The following is a 16673-nucleotide window of genomic DNA, read 5'->3' as shown; positions in this document are numbered from 1 at the left end:
ATTTTCTAGATATAATAGCATATTATCAGCAAAGAGTGAGAGTTTGACCCCTTCTGGCCCATTTGGACACCCTTAATTCCCTCTCTTCTCTGATTGTTCTGGCAAGGACTTCCAGTACTATGTTGAATACGAGAGGAGATAGGGGGCATTCTTGTCTGGTTCCAGTTCTAAGTGGGAATGCTTTCAGTTTTTTCCCATTCAATATGATATTGGCTGTGGATTTGTCATATGTGGCCTTAATAATTTTAAGGAATGTCCCATCTGTGCCTATTTTGTTGAGGGTTTTTATCATAAAAGTGTACTGGATTTTATCAAATGATTTTTCTGTATGTATTGAGAGAATCATATGGTTGTTGTTCTTGCTTTTATTTACACAGTGAATTACATTTATACATTTGTGTATGTTAAACCAGCCTTGCATTTCTGGGATAAAGCCCACCTGGACCTGGTGAATTATTTTCTTGATGTGCTATTGAATTCGGATTGCAAAATTTTGTTGAGAACTTCTGCATGTGTATTCATGAGGGATATTGGTCTGTAGTTTTCTTTTTTTGGCTACATCCTTTCCTGGCTTTGGTATCAAGGTGATATTGGCTTTGTAGAATGAGTTGGAGAGGATACGATCCTTCTCAATGTTGTTGAATAATTTCTGCAGTATATGTATGTGTTCTTCCTTGTATGTTTGGTAAAATTTGGATGTGAACCCATCTTGTCTGGAACTTTTTTTGGGGGAAGAATTTTTTTTGCTGCTCCAATTTCTGTGGTTGATATTGGTCTTTTCAGGCATTCTATTTCCTTCTGATTGAGCTTAGGGAGGTGTGTGTTTCCAAGGATTTGTCCATTTCATTCACATTGTGTAGCTTTTGGGCATATAGATTTTTCTAGTATTCAAAGATAATTTTTTGTATTTCGATGATGTCTTTAGTGACCTCTCCTTTTTCATTTCTGACTGACTTTATTAAAGTCCTTTCCTTTCTAGTTCTTGTCAATCTAGCAAGAGGGCTATCAATTATGTTTATCTTTTCTAAAAACCAGCTTTTTGTTTTATTGATCTTCTGTATAGTTTTTTTATTCTCAATTTCATTTAGTTCTGCTCTAATCTTAGTTATTTTCTTTCTTCTGCTAGGCTTACAATTAATTTTCTCTTCCTTTTCCAGTTTCTTGAGAAGATTTATTAGTTTGTTGATTAGCTTTCTGACTTTTGGATGTGAGCATTTAATGCTATTAGTTTTCCTTTCAGGAATGCTTTTTTACTGTATCACACAGGTCTTGATAGCTTATGTCCCCATTATCATTTAATTCAAAGAATTTTTTATCTCCATCTAAACGTCTGCCTTCACCCAGCAGTCATTAAGCAATAGATTTTTAGTTTCTATGATTTTGTGAAATGGTGAGCATTTCTGTTGAAATTGATCTCTAGTTTTATACCACTGTGGTCTGAGAAGATACATGGTAAAATCTCTGTTTTAAAATTTTTTGAGGTCTGATTTGTGGCCTAGGATGTAGTCTATTTTGGAGAAAGTTCCATGAATTGATGAGAAGAAAGTATATTTGGCTTTATTTTGGTGGAATGTTCTGTAGATATCTGGCAGACCCATTTGTTCTAGAGCTCTGTTTAAGTCCATTATTTCTTTGCTCATTTTTTGTTTGGAGGATCTGTCCATTTCAGACAGTGTGGTGTCAAAATCCCCCGCTACTATGTCATTACTGTCTATCATACTATTACTAGATCACGGAAATATACTTTCTTCTTGCCAACTATATACAGCATTTGCCAAAACTTTGTGATCTCCACAACTTTATATCTCTAACATGCAATTTCTATGCATAGTAAGTAAATGAAATTCCTACTTTTTGTCCTTAGTGTCACTTTCCAGAAGGTCCTAACAACCCTCCTAACTTTTCCTTGATTGAGGACTTTTGTTTCTCCATTTCTCCAAGCTTCCTCCTTGGTGAAGATTGATCACATTTTCAACATTTAAAACAATCAATCCATATTCAAAAAATCAAAATTAATATAAAAATTGTGGTGGCCATAATATTAAATTTTAAATAAATACAGAATATCTGACTGTACACTTAAACAAAAAATGTCATTCAGTAATTTAATAACTATAGGTTAATGGGCAGCCTTAAATTAATTTAGGTTACCATATTATACATTTTAAGTGGACATTCAGTATAGTGACATCAAGTATATTCACATTACTTTATAATGATCAACCATATCCATCTATGACACAATTTTTACCTCCCCTAACTGAAGCTCTGTAACTATTGAACATTCTTCCCTGCCCAACTCTTAGCAACCACCATTTTTCTTTCTGTCTGTATAAATGTGGTTGCTCCAGGAACCTCACATAATGAAATCATACATTATTTGTTTTCTTCTGACTGGGTTATTTCACCTCTAATAATGTCCTCAAGTTCATCCATGTTGTAGCATGTGTAAGAATGTCCTTCATTTTTAAAGGTGAATAATACTTCATTGGATGTATATTGTTTATCCATTTTGTTTATTCATTCTTTCAGCTGTGGTCATTGTGTTGCTTCTAGTGACTTCAGCTGTATATTTGAGTATCGATTTAATGAAGTGTTTGATAACAGATATTAGATATTTTATTTTAATGAGATAAACATATATAGCACAAAACATAGCAATTTCAAATAATCATCTGTTTAAACATGCAAGAGAGGTTTATGTGTTTTCAGAGAGTAATTTCAACAACTGAAATGACTTTTGAGCTTAGGAAATTTGGGTTATTTTTACTTGTGGTTAAGTAATTTTTAAAATTTGATATCATTACCTCTTAACATTTCAATGGATATAGATGATATTTTCTTTTTTATTTTTAGGTGAAATAATTTTAAAAAATAAGATCAGTTTTTTATGGATCTAATTGGTCATCATGCTTTAGCATTTAGACTAATCTGAAGATTAACTAAATTTGTCAAATAAAATGAGTTGAAGGTGATTATATTTCTCTCAAATGTTATGTTCAATTATTTGCCTTATTAAAATCATGGCCAATATTTACATATTAGAGCAGTGACATAATTTGCCACTAATTAAAGAATTTATAAATCTACAATAATGACTAGCTGGAAAAATTCCTTAAGATATATCCATGGATACATGTGTGATTAAGATTTAAAGAAATTAAATTATCATACAAATAGAATATCTTCAATGTTATTTAAAGGAGAATTGAACCTGAAAATTGACTGTGTAAGAGTGAGAAAATTTCCTACCCTGGGGAACAAATTTTTTTTTTTTTTTTTTTCTTCATTATGGCTTCAGAAAGCAGGAGAATTTTAAAATATGTTTTCTTCTGTTTTCAGATTCTCTTGTTTAAAAGGGTGATGAAATTGTGACATCTTTACTTTATATTACATTGATCTTTTTTGCAATGTTATTAGTAGGCACACATATGTCCCATTTCTTTCTCATCAGGAACTCATTGATTAATCATAGAACATCTAGAACACTGCCTATAATATCCCATTCTGCACTTTTCTGATCCCTGTTCACAAAACTTAATATTAAAACTGTATATCTTTTACCCAGGATTTTTAAATAATTAATCAATCTGTTCTGTCAAAAATAAAATGGTAACAGAAAAATCATTTATTTGACAGGATTTACAGTTTATTACAGAGTTTTAGCTCAATGACTTTGTCAGAAAGCATGTTTTATTTCTTCAGATTATGGAATGGATAATAGACAGAATTTTATTATCCATTCTAAAATACATATAGTGGTATAATTGCGGATTTTCTGAATTTCAAACTTCATAAGCAAATTATTAAATATTAGTGGATTGAGTTGGATTATCATGACTTACTCATGAAGATAAAAATCATGATGTCTTCATGGGCTGAATGTCCTCTCTGTGCAACATCTTCTTATTGTCCCTCTTGGGGTAGAGAAGAAATCTTCTAGCGTGGCTGTGTTGGATTCTCTCATATCAGAGGCTAGAATGTACTATTGAGGGGTGTGTCCAATTTTTTTTTTTTTTTGCCCAAATATACTCTTTTATTTCATAGCCAGAGTTGTATAAATTTGATGCTTTGGATACCAAAGATATTTAATTTTCACAGATGTTTTATAGATTCCTGGAATTTCAGTATAATTCCTGCATGCTTTCAGAAAGCTATGATTTATTAAATCAAGAGACAATTATTTAGAAACAAAAATAAAATGTAAATAGATGATCTTGTAAAGGGATGATGTTGAAAAATACATTAAGAAGTGAAGTTATGTGATTCTGGCCTTACTTGTCTGTAGATTTGTAGGAAGGGAACATTAAACATGGTCATATTGAGAGAGCAGCTCTTGTCAAAGACAGTAGTTCAAATGAAATATAACCATGGTAGAATCCAGCTACCTTTTCTTTTGTTGAACTAAAGTTGAAAAAATTACTGCTACATTGTAAGTATCAATATTTTTCCATCCATGTAATGTAATTGCATTTTATTTTTATATTTTATATCTTGGCATCTGTGTAATAAAGTCAGTGCTACAGCAAAAACATTAAAAGCACATTGCATTCATTTTGCCAGGCACTTTGGAGTTTGATTTTATTTGGGGCTGCAGCTAATTAATTTGCTATTGTTTGTTCTTTTTTTATATATATATATAGCCTGCCATCCTTGGATCGTGGTCCACTCTTTTATAAGTTCTGTGACCTCTGATTTCTCTACTAGAATATACAAATCTTAGATCCACAACTGTAAACATGACATTTTTAAAAATGTCTCATGAAAAATTTCTATTCATGTCATTTGCCCACTTCTTGATAGCTTTGTTTGATTTCTCTTGCTGATTTTCCTGAGTTCTAAATAGATTCTTGTTATCAGTCCTTTATCTGATGCGTAGTATGCGAAAATTTTTTCCCATTCTGTAGGTAGTCTAAACATATGAAAAAATCCTCAACATCCCTAATCATCAGAGAAATGCAAATCAAAACCACAATGAGATATCACTTAACTCCAGTGAGAATGGCCTTTATCAAAAAGTCCCAAAACAACACATGTTGGCATGGATGCAGAGAGACAGGAACGCTCATACACTGCTGGTGGGACTGCAAACTAGTGCAACCCCTGTGGAAAGCATTATGGAGATACCTTAAACAGATTCAAATAGACCTACCATTCAATCCAGCAATCCCATTATTGGGAATCTACTCAAAGGAACATAAGTTATTCTATGACAAAGACACCTGTACCCGAATGTTTATACCAGCACAATTCACAATCACGAAGATGTGGAAACAACTCAAATGCCCATCAATTCATGACTGGGTTAGTAAATTATGGTATATGTATACCATAGAGTATTACTCAGCTATAAGAAATAACAGTGATACGACATCTCTTTGGTTCTCCTGGAGAGAGTTGGAACCCATTATATTAAGTGAAGTATCCCAAGAATGGAAAAACAAGCATCACATGTACTCACCAGAAAATTGGTTTCCCTGATCATCACCTAAATTCACATCTGGGAATGAATCCAATCGGATATCACACTGAGGTGGGGGTAGGGGGAGGGGATGGGTGTATGCCTACATGATGAGTGCATTGCACACCATCTGGGGAATGGTCACGCTTGAAGGTGCTGACTCGGGGAGGTGGGGGTATGAGGAAGGGATGGGTGTATACCTACATGATGAGTGCAATGCACACTGTCTGGGGAATGGATACGCCTGGAGCTCTGACATGGGGGGATAGGCAGTACATGGACAACGTAAGTAACCTGAACTTTTGTACCCCCAATAATAAGCTGAAATTAAAAAAAAAATGTCTTCAGAATAAAAAGCATAGAATTCCAAAAAAAAAAAAAAAAAAAAAGTCTCATGAAATTGAAGATGGGAAAAGTTGTTTGCCCTTGACAAAACATGAGCTATTGTAATTGCTTGATCCAGGTAAGTTCCAGTTGTTATTTTGTCTATTACAAGGTAAGCCCTCCGTAGATTTTAGTACACTTCTGCCTTTGGATGTTGAATCTAATCAAAGTGGAAAATCCTATTCTGATTAGATTTTTTAGTGTTGATCATATGTGTGCAGTCTGTATTTAAAGTCAAGTTGTCTCATTTCCTGTGAAAAACCCCAGGCTCTTAAAAAGAAGAAGAAGACTGAAAGAAAAATGAAATAAAAATTTTAGATCCCTAAAATACAGTAACCAAAATTTAATAGAAAACTTTCATTGCAGTTCAACTCAATATTGAAATGGAAACAAGAGATGGAAAAGTCTGTGAATTTAAGGATAGATAATGATCAGGGTTTCCTTGGGGACAATCTCTATTGGCTTAAATTTTTGTATGAGTCATACATTTCTATATCTTTGTAGGACACAAAATTTCAGTTTAAAACTGCACATTTCAAATAATATAGGGTGGCAACTGTGGAAATCAACTCCACCAACACTCTCAGTTTACTGCCATCTGTGGCTGCATACTATACTTTTTCTTTATTAATTTTTCTCTACTAGTCCTGTAAACTCTGTATTCTTTATTATGTATGATCTGTGAACTTTCTGCTTGGTTAGTTAGTGGTCACTTAGTGATTGAAAATGATTTTCTTAAATGCCTGAAACCAACAAATTTCTCAGTCTTTGCTGAGGGTTTCTGTATGAGTGTTAGGCACATGTGTATTTGATTTTATTTTATTTTCAATTTCAGAATATTATGGGAGTACATTCATTTTGGTTACATATAATGGCTTTTACTCTCCCAAGCCAGAACTACAAGTGTGCCCTTCCCCCATACAGTGCGCTCCACAACCATTAGTTGTGAGTTTGCTCACCACCACCACCCTCCTTTTACCTAACTGGCACCCAATGAATATTACTTCCATGTGAGCACCTTAGTGTTAATCTGTTAGTACCAATTTGATGGCGAGTACATGTGGTGCTTGTTTTTCCATTCTTGTGATACTTCACTTGGAAGGAGGGTCTCCAGCTCTATCCAGGATAATATAAGAGGTGCAAGATCATCATTGTTTTTTGTAGTTGAGTAGCAATCCATGGTATACATATACCAAATTTCATTAATCCACTCATGTGTTGATGAGCACTTGGGTTGTTTCCACAACTTCATGATTGTGAATTGTGCTGCCATAAACATTCCAGTGCCTGTGTCTTCATTATAGAATGTCTTTTTTTTTTCCTTTGGGTAGATGCCTAGTAGTGGGATTGCTGGATGAAATCATATTTCTATTTTTAGTTCTTAGAGCTATCTCCAAATTACTTTCTACAGGGGCTGTACTAATTTGCAGTCCCAAGAGCAGTGTAAGAGTGTTCCTATCTCTCCACATCCATACCAGCATTAGCTGTTTTGGGACTTCTGGCAATAAAGGGAATTGAGTCTAAAGGGTAAAGGAACATTTGAGAACATTTCCCCAAAGAGAAAATTTCAAGAAAATGAATTTATCAAAAATAACCAAATAGAAATCCTGGAGTTTAGAAATATAATAATCTAAAATTAAAAAAATACTGGAGCAGCTCGACAGTAGTTTTCAACTGGCACAAGAAATATTAACTGACGCGGAAGACAAATGGGCTAAAATGAAATAGATGAACTATAACCAGTGGTGGAGAGGTTGTGGAGAAACTAGAGCCCTTAGGCATTTCTGATGGGAATGTAAATTGGTGCAGCTCCATTGGAAGATAGTGTGGTGTTCACCAAAAGGTTTAATGTTCAGTTACCATATGATGTAGCAATTGCACTTCTAGGTATATAACAAAGAATAAGTATCCGAAACTTGTACACCAATGTTCATAGCAGCATTGTTCTTAACAGCCAAAAATTGAAAATGAGCCAAATGTCCATTGACTTATGAGCAAATCAATAAAATGTGATACATCCATTAAAAAAGATAGATCAATAGTAATCATCCAATCTAAAAAGAAAACGAAAATATTCAAAAACTAAGGAAAAAAGCTTTATGGTCCTGTGGAGGGTCTTCTGGAACAATAATAAGATAATTTTTTTTTTGTTAAGCTCTGATGGTAAGAGAGAAAATAGTGTAGTGCAGAAAACATTTTAACAAATACTGACTGAAAACTTACTGAATAACCGATCTTCACTGAAAAATCTAAGACTGAAACAAGGAACGTGGTTTTTCTCCGAAGCAGATGTGAACCATCATAGGCTGAGAAATGGTTCCTGAGAATAGCAAGTCCTAATTCCTGAACCCTGTGACTCCTAACTTATTGGGTAAAGTCTTTGCAGATGTGATTAAATTAAAGATCTTGAGGTGAGATTACCGTGGATTATGGGCATGGTCCCTAAATACCATTACCTCTTGCCTTACAAGAGTGATGTTTAGTTATGTCAGAAATCACTCCCAGCTCTCCCCCACTATCTCTTATGTGGGTTGTTTGGCTGATTCTGGAAACTAAATTGATACCAGGCATATTAACAAGAAAAAATCATATGAATCTTATTAGTTTTGCATATACATGGCTGTTCTTGGAAGAAGTGGCCAAAGTAAGATCCTTTTATTCTTTTTAGACAACGAATGATAAATTTGAGAAGAAATGACAGGGCAAAGAAACTCTGGCAAGGAACAATACATTTCTAGGTGAGTCACTAGGAGATGTATGTGAGGGTGTCAAAACAGTAGAAGACAATGGTTACTTCATTAAGGATATTTATTCAGGTTTATTGCTGCCCTCAAGTCCCAGTCTCTGATGGTAAGAGCTATTTTCTCAGGGTGTTATATGGATGGTACCACTTTTTGACTTGTGGCATGAAGGAAGTGTTAAACTGATAGACCTTTCCAAAACAACAATTTCTCCATATTTTCATCTCAAAATAATCATTATGCCAATTTGGCATATTTTTTGGATGGCATGTCCTTTACTCCTGAAGATGTAAAGGAAATTTTGAGTTAGACAAAAGAGAAGGTGATGTGACCACAGAGGCAGAGATTGGAGTGATGCAGTCAAAAGGAGAGGGAGTCTGACAGTCATCAGTGCAGGACGAGGTAAGACCTGATTCTTCTCTAGATCTTCTGGAGGGAGCACAGCCACACTGACACCTTTATTTCAGCCTTGAGATACTAGTTGTGCACTTCTGATGCCAGACGCATGAGAAAACAAATTTCTGTGTTTTAAATCCTGAGATTTTTGCAATTTGTTTTAGCATAAACAAGAAAGCAATATATAAATTTTGAGAATCACTGAGGCAGTCTGACACTCATTATGAATGATTTTGAAAAGAAAAAGAAAAAAGAATGATAAGGAGGGAGATCAGGAGGAGGAAGAGGAGGATGCAGGCATTATATACAGCAAAGACAAAGGGGTGAACTCATCAAGATGAGATAACAATTGTAAATATGGATTCACCTAGTATGTCTTTCAAGAAATTCGCCAGTTTCCTCTAAGATAGTAAATTCATGGCCCTAGATTCATTTGTAGTGTTCTTTATTATCCTTTTAATCTCAATGTGATAATTTGTGATGTCTCTCATTGTTCAGGGGATAGCTTGGCTAAAGTTGTATGAATTTATAGATCTTTCCAAATAACCAGTTTTTATTTTTCAGATTTCTTCAAATGCTTTCATGTTTTCAATGTCATTGGTTTGTATTTTTTTTTAATGACTAACTCTGTCATCCTGGGTAGAGTGCAGTACTATCATCACAGCTCACTACAACCTCAAACTCCTGGGCTCAAGCAATTCTCTTACTTCAACCTCCCAAGTAGCTGGGACTACAAGTGCACACCACTGGCTGGCTGATTTTTCTATTTTAATAGAGATGTTGTTTTGCTCTTGCTCAGCCTGGTCTCAAACACCTGAGCTCAAGCCATCCAGCTGTCCTGGCCTTTCAGAGTGGTGGTACTACAGGAATGAGGCACTATGCCTGGCTGGTTTCTTTTTTTTTTTTATTTTATTTAAATATAACTTTTCTTCTACTTGCTTTATACTTAAATTGTTCTACTTCCTCTATTTTCCTAAGGTGGAAAATCAGTTTATTGATTTCTCTTTACAAATAGATGAATTTAATGGTATAAATTTCCATCCCTTCTTCTTTCTCTGCGTTACTACAAAATTAGATAATTGGCGTTAACATTTAGCTCAATGTTTTTAAAGATCCCTCTTGAGATTTCTGCTTTGGTCCATGAATTTTTGAGAATTGTGTTGACAGGTACACAAAAAGATGCTCAATTTCACTAATTATCAAGAAAATGCAAACTGAGCCACAATGGGTTATTATTTCACACACATTGGAATGACTGTTATCAGAAAGAAGAAATATAACATAAGTTGGGAAGTATATGGAGAAAAGAAAACCCTTAAACAATGTTGGTGAAAAGGCAAATGGTATAGCCACTATGAAATCACTATGCAGGTTTCTCAAAAAATTAAAAATTGGACTACTCTATGATACAGGAATCCTACTTTTGGGTACATATGAAAAGAAATGAAATCAGTATGACAAGGGAATATCTGCAGTCCCATTTCTTTATACCATTTTTCAAAATATTCAAGATATGAAATAACCTATATGTGGATTGACATAGGAATGGATAGAGAAAATGTGGTACAGATATACAATGAGATATTCAGCCTCAAAATGAAGGAAATTCTGCCATTTGTGACGATGTAGATTAACCTGGAAGACATTATGGTAAATGAAATAAGCCAGACACAGGAAGATAAATACTGCCTGATCTCACTTATATGTGGAAATATAAAATGTCAGACACGTAGAAACAGATGGTAGACTTGTGGCTTCTATGAGCTGGAGAAAGGAGGAAATGAGATGTTAGTGAACTGATACAAAGTTTCAGTTATGTAAGTTAAGTTCTCTACAACAAAATGTGTATAGATAGCAATATTGTATTGTATGCTTATCAGTTGCTAAGAAGAAAAATCGTAAAGGTCATAAGAACAAAAATATTGTATCACTGCAAGTGATTGATGTGTTAATCAGGTATATTTGGGTGAATATTTCACAATGTCTATGTACGTCAAATTATCAGTTGTATCACTGAAATACATATGATTTTACTTCTAAATTATGCCTCAATAATATTGGGGAAAAGTGTTGTTTATTCCTTAATATTTGGAGATTCTTTCTCTATCTTTATGTTGTTGATTTCTACTTTGATTCCATTATAGTCAAAACATAATGTGATATCTACTTTTATAAATGTTATGGTATGCTTTATAGCACAATATAAGAAGTTTCAAGATATTTCTTCTCATGTTTTTATAATGTATCCTTAGAGGATAATAGTTTTTTTTTCATTTTGAAACATGTCAGAATGCTGGAGGTAATTGGACTATATATGAGGTATTTAACTGATGACTGATGTGCCCTTATTCTGATTCTAGATTTTTATTTAACTTTTTCCACAGTTGCTTCATATAACTTATTGATAAACTGAGTAAACAATTCAGACAGGAATTAATCCATCTAATTAATTAATGCATTTATCTAGGTTTAGGGACTATTAACCAAAAAGGATGTTTACTGTGGTTGTGAGAGGATTTCAATTTATAGAACTTTAATAAAGGAAAAAATATGTCAAAAGTACATTTTCAAATCAAACAGTGATTATGCCCTCTCTTCCAATGTGTCAAGTGTCATATTCTAGAACTCTCTGAAGATTCCTTAGTAAATTCTGGTGAAAGGCAAATGAATTTATTTACTGAAACTAAAAGATGAAGAGCAGGGCAAAATGAATTTGAGGTGCTGGAAAGTGGTTTGTGATTTAATTTGGTGTAATTATGTACAGATTGTGAATGTAATGCTTTTTGAAACTGTCTCCAAATTTAACAAATAAGGAATGAGAGAATGACATGGCCAAACAACCAGAATTCAGGGCTGATTTCATCCTTTTGGACCTGTTTCATGGCCCCCAGGCTCCCTGGCTTCTCTTTGTTCTCACCATCCTGGAGCTTCTGGTCATTTTTGGCAACACCATGGTCATCCTCCTCATTCAGACCTACCCACTTCTCCACTGCCTCATTTTTTTTTCCTCATCCAGCCATCCCTGATGTACTTGTTCTAGATTTCCATTGTTCACCCCCAGATGGCCCTCAACTTTCTCTCTAGGAATCATCACATCTCTTTCACTGACTATGGAATTCAGCTATTCCTCTTCATGACCCTGTTGGCAGGAAAGTGTCTGATGTTGGCCATCCTGGCTTAGGACCTCTACGTGGCCATCTGTCACCCATTATGTTGCCTCATCCACATTCCCCATGATCTCTATGTGTGTCTGGTGCTTCCATCTTGGTTGAGCACAGTGCTCAATGCCTTAATCCATGTGCTCTACACTCTGACTTTTTGTTACTTCACCCCCAGGGAAAGCTGTCATTTCGTTTCTGAGTTCCGAGCTGTTTTGAAACTAGTTGTGCTGACAATTCCCTCTATCAAAAGGGTCTTTTTGTCAATGGTGTTATTTTTCTCCTCTCTCCTATATTAGCCATTATGGACTCCTATGGAAGTACACTGTGCACTCTACTGGTGACAGCCTCAAGACTGGGGCACATGGGAACCTTGGCCACTTACTCAGCTCACATGCCCTTGGTGTCTCTATTCTATGTGGCTGCCATTACCAAGTACCTTCCACCAAAATCTCACTCCCCTGTCCAGGAGAGGTAGTCTCTGTCTTCTACACGATCCTAACACAAATGTTCAACCCTCTCACCTACAGTCTGAGAAACAAGGATGTCTTTGGAGCCCTCAGGGGAGTTCTCAGAAAATCAGGAATATGACGTTTTGAAGTTTCCAATGAAAATCCAAATCTAAAACAATGAAAGCATATACATTGAAATGGTGGGATTTACCATATGTAGAGAGACATATTCATATGCATTTAAGTATAGAGAAAGATAGTTTGAGGAACAAAGAAGAGACAAAAAGAAAGAATCCTGTGTTGAAAGTTGCTATGTAAATTGGTCATTTTCTTCCTTTAATTCATTTGTGTATTTGTACTCAAATATAATATATTGAGAATGTGTTTTATTTGTGTACTAGATCAAATACACTTTCCTTACTCCTATGCAATCATCTTATTTGGCATTGTTATTTATTTTGCTATATTTTTGTTTTTCATTGACAAATAATGGTATATGTATATGTAGGACACAATGTGTTGACTTTATGTATACTTTGTGGAAAGATATGATAAAGCTAATTAACATTTCTCAAAAGAGAGAAATGAATGTTCAACAGGTATATGACAAATTCTCAACCTATCTTATCAACAGGGAAATGCAAATTATAACCACAATGAGCTATTAACTCACACCTGTGAGAATGCCTATTCTGAATATGATGAATACTAAATGCTGGTGAGGATGTGGAGAAAAGGAAACACTTTTATATTGTTGCTGTGAGTATACATTAGGACAGTCTAATTTATTTGTTTTTTTATTTTTTTATCTGTGATGCATTTTTATTTATCATTTTTTTTTATTTCATCTCATTATGGGGGTACAAAAGTTCAGGTTATATATATTGCCCATGCCCCCCATCGCCCTGAGTCTGAGCTTCAAGCGTGTCCATTCCCTAGACAGCGCACATCACACTCATCATATAGGTATGTACCCATCCCCTCCCCCCACCCCCATCCCCCCCAGTCAGAACTACAAGCATGTCCATTCCCCAGGCAGTGCGCATCGCACTCATCAAGTAGATATACACACCCATCCCTTCCCCCCAGCCCCCACCTCTGCCCCATACCCAATTGGTGTTATTCCCAAATGTACACTTAGGTGATGATCAGGGAAACCAGTTTGCTGGTGAGTACATGTGGTGCTTATTTTTCCATTCTTGGGATACTTCACTTAATAAAATGGGTTCCAACTCTCTCCAAGAGAACCAAAGACATGCCATATGGCCATTATTTCTAATAGCTGAGTAATATTCCATGGTATACATATACCACATTTTGCTAATCCAGTCATGGATTTATGGGCATTTGGGTTGTTTCCACATCTTTGCAATTGTGAATTGGGCTGCTATAAACATTCGGGTGCAGGTGTCTTTTTTATAGAATGACTTTTGTTCTTCTGGTTAGATGCCCAATAATGAGATTGCTGGATCAAATGGCAGGTCTACTAGAATCTGTTTAAGGTATCTCCATATTGTTTTCCACAGGGGTTGCACTAGTTTACAGTCCCACCAGCAGTGTATGAGTGTTCCTGTCTCTCCGCATCCACGCCAACATGTATTGTTTTGGGACTTTTTGATAAAGGCCATTCTCATTGGAGTTAAGTGATAGCACATTGTGGTTTTGATTTACATTTCCCTGATGATTAGGGATGTTGAACATTTTTTCATATGTTTGTTAGGCATTTTTATATCTTCTTTTCAAAAATTTCTATTCATGTCCTTTGCCCACTTTTTGATAGGGTTGTTCGATTTTTTTATTACTGATTTTCCTAAGTTAATAGATTCTTGTTATCAGTCCTTTATCTGATGTGTAGTATGCAAAAATTTTTTCCCATTCTGTAGGTTGTCTGTTTACTCTCATGACTATTTCTTTGGCTGTGCAGAAGCTTTTTAATTTAATCAGATCCCATTCATTTATTTTTGTTGTTGCTGTGATTGCCTTAGGGGTCTTCCTCATAAATTCTTTGCCTAGGCCAATGCTGTAAGAGTCTTTCCTACGTTTTCTTCTAGAATTCTAATAGTTTCTGACCTAAGGTTTAAGTCTGTTATCCACTGTGATTTGATTTTTGTGAGAGGTGAAAGCTGTGGGTCCTGTTTCAGTCTTCTACATGTGACTATCCAGTTTTCCCAGCACCGTTTATTAAATAAGGAATCTTTTTCCCAGAGTATGTTTTTGTCTGCTTTGTCAAAGATTAGATGGCTATATGAGGATAGTTTTATATTTGGATTTTCTGTTCTGTTCCACTGCTCTGTGTCCCTGCACTTCTGCCAATATGGATCGATAGAATCAACATTGTTAAAATGTCTATACTGCCCAAAGTTATCTACAGGTTCAATGCAATCCCTATTAAATTACCAACATCATTTTTCACAGATATAGAAAATATAATTTTACATTTTGTATGGAACCAGGGAAGACCCCATTTAGCAAAAGCAATTTTAAGCAACAAAAACAAAATGGGAGGTATTAATTTGCCAGACTTCAAACTATACTACAAGGTTGTGATTATAAAAATGGTCTAATTTATTTTTATTTCAATAAATTTAGCAGGTAACAGGGTTTTTTTTTGATAAATGGATTAATTATGTGGTGTTGAATTCAGTACTTTTAGTGTATCCTTCATTCAATAATATACATTGCACCCAGTAGATAAGATTTGATCCCTCAACCCCAATCACCCTCCTCCCTTCTGACTCTTAAACATCTATTTTCTCAATACAGCCATTGGAGCAAATAGTATAGGGCAATATACATAACCTAAACATTTGTGCCCCCATAATAGGCTGAAATAAAAAATGCTTTTTTGGAACCTGAAATACGTCTCTTTGAAATGAAATATCAAGGAAGATAGTGCCCTATCACACAATTTCCACATGAAGACGAGATGCTAACTTCAGTGAGCACCTAGCTTTAAGTTGCAAAATTATCTCCTCCTACATACACTTGAGATGCGTGTTTTTTATTTGAATAAAACCGATTAGCAAAAAAGAGAGTCTCACTAATTACCAAGTAAATTACCAAGTAAATTTCTGTGTATGACAAATTGTGCTGTCAAGTCTTCTTACTTCAAAACTAATTATTTATCTAGAGAACATGTATGTAAAAGGTAGGATTTGCTTTGTAATGTAAAGTAATGACTTTATGTATGTCTTTGAAATCTCTCAGTGGATTGGCATTATGTACATCACATATGGTTTAATTCAGTAATAAAAGGGTTTTTTATTTCTCTTCTAACTTTGTGGAGAGGTTTTCTGTGTTGGAGATTATGTTCAAAAATATTTCCTGAACACTTTCCAGAATTAAAAAAATGTAACATGAAAATAAAATGTGCCCCCCAGGATTTACACTGGAGGTGCTTTGAAGACTAGATCCTTCTTTGTCTTCCAGTCACAAACTCACAACTGTGCAGCACAGACCTTCACTGTCCCCTCATCTGCACACAGTAAGTTCTCTGTCCCTGTTTGTGGTCTGCTGTCTCATCAAGGGAATACTTAGACCAGATTCCTATGAAAACACTCTCACAGGATAATAATCAGTAGTACTAGCCTTTCATTAAATGCACCTGACATCTTCAGAACTGAAATGGATTCAGAGACGATGGGGACATGACACAAGCCAGAACAAGATAATGTGCACTGGTTTGAACACAAAAATTCCCCTTCTGCCTTGTCCTCTTGCCCAAATGCCAGGGAATGTGCCGTGGGTGCTACTGAATCCATGCCTCTCTAGTGGCCTAAATATGCAGCTCTGAATTCTGAATCTAAGGCCTGAGGTTTTTCAGGATGCATTAGAGCAGGTCCCATAAGGGAATCTCTCCTCCTCTTTTCCTTACCTCACTGTAACACCAGAGAATACACAGCAAATTTGATCCAACATAGACCTGCCCTCAATCTGCAATTCAAAAGACAGGGGCAGACTTTGGACTAAGGATGTAAAAAAAAAAAAAAACCCAAGGGAGACATTTTCTGCAGTGTATGAGATCAACATGGACTTTGTAAGTTGACTTTGAAAGGACTTTTCAGGGTGGGATTAAAGAATT

This window comes from Eulemur rufifrons, chromosome 30, assembly GCF_041146395.1.
Source record: "Eulemur rufifrons isolate Redbay chromosome 30, OSU_ERuf_1, whole genome shotgun sequence".
Taxonomy (NCBI): Eukaryota; Metazoa; Chordata; class Mammalia; order Primates; family Lemuridae; genus Eulemur; species Eulemur rufifrons.
Note: the sequence above shows the minus strand (reverse complement) of the source record.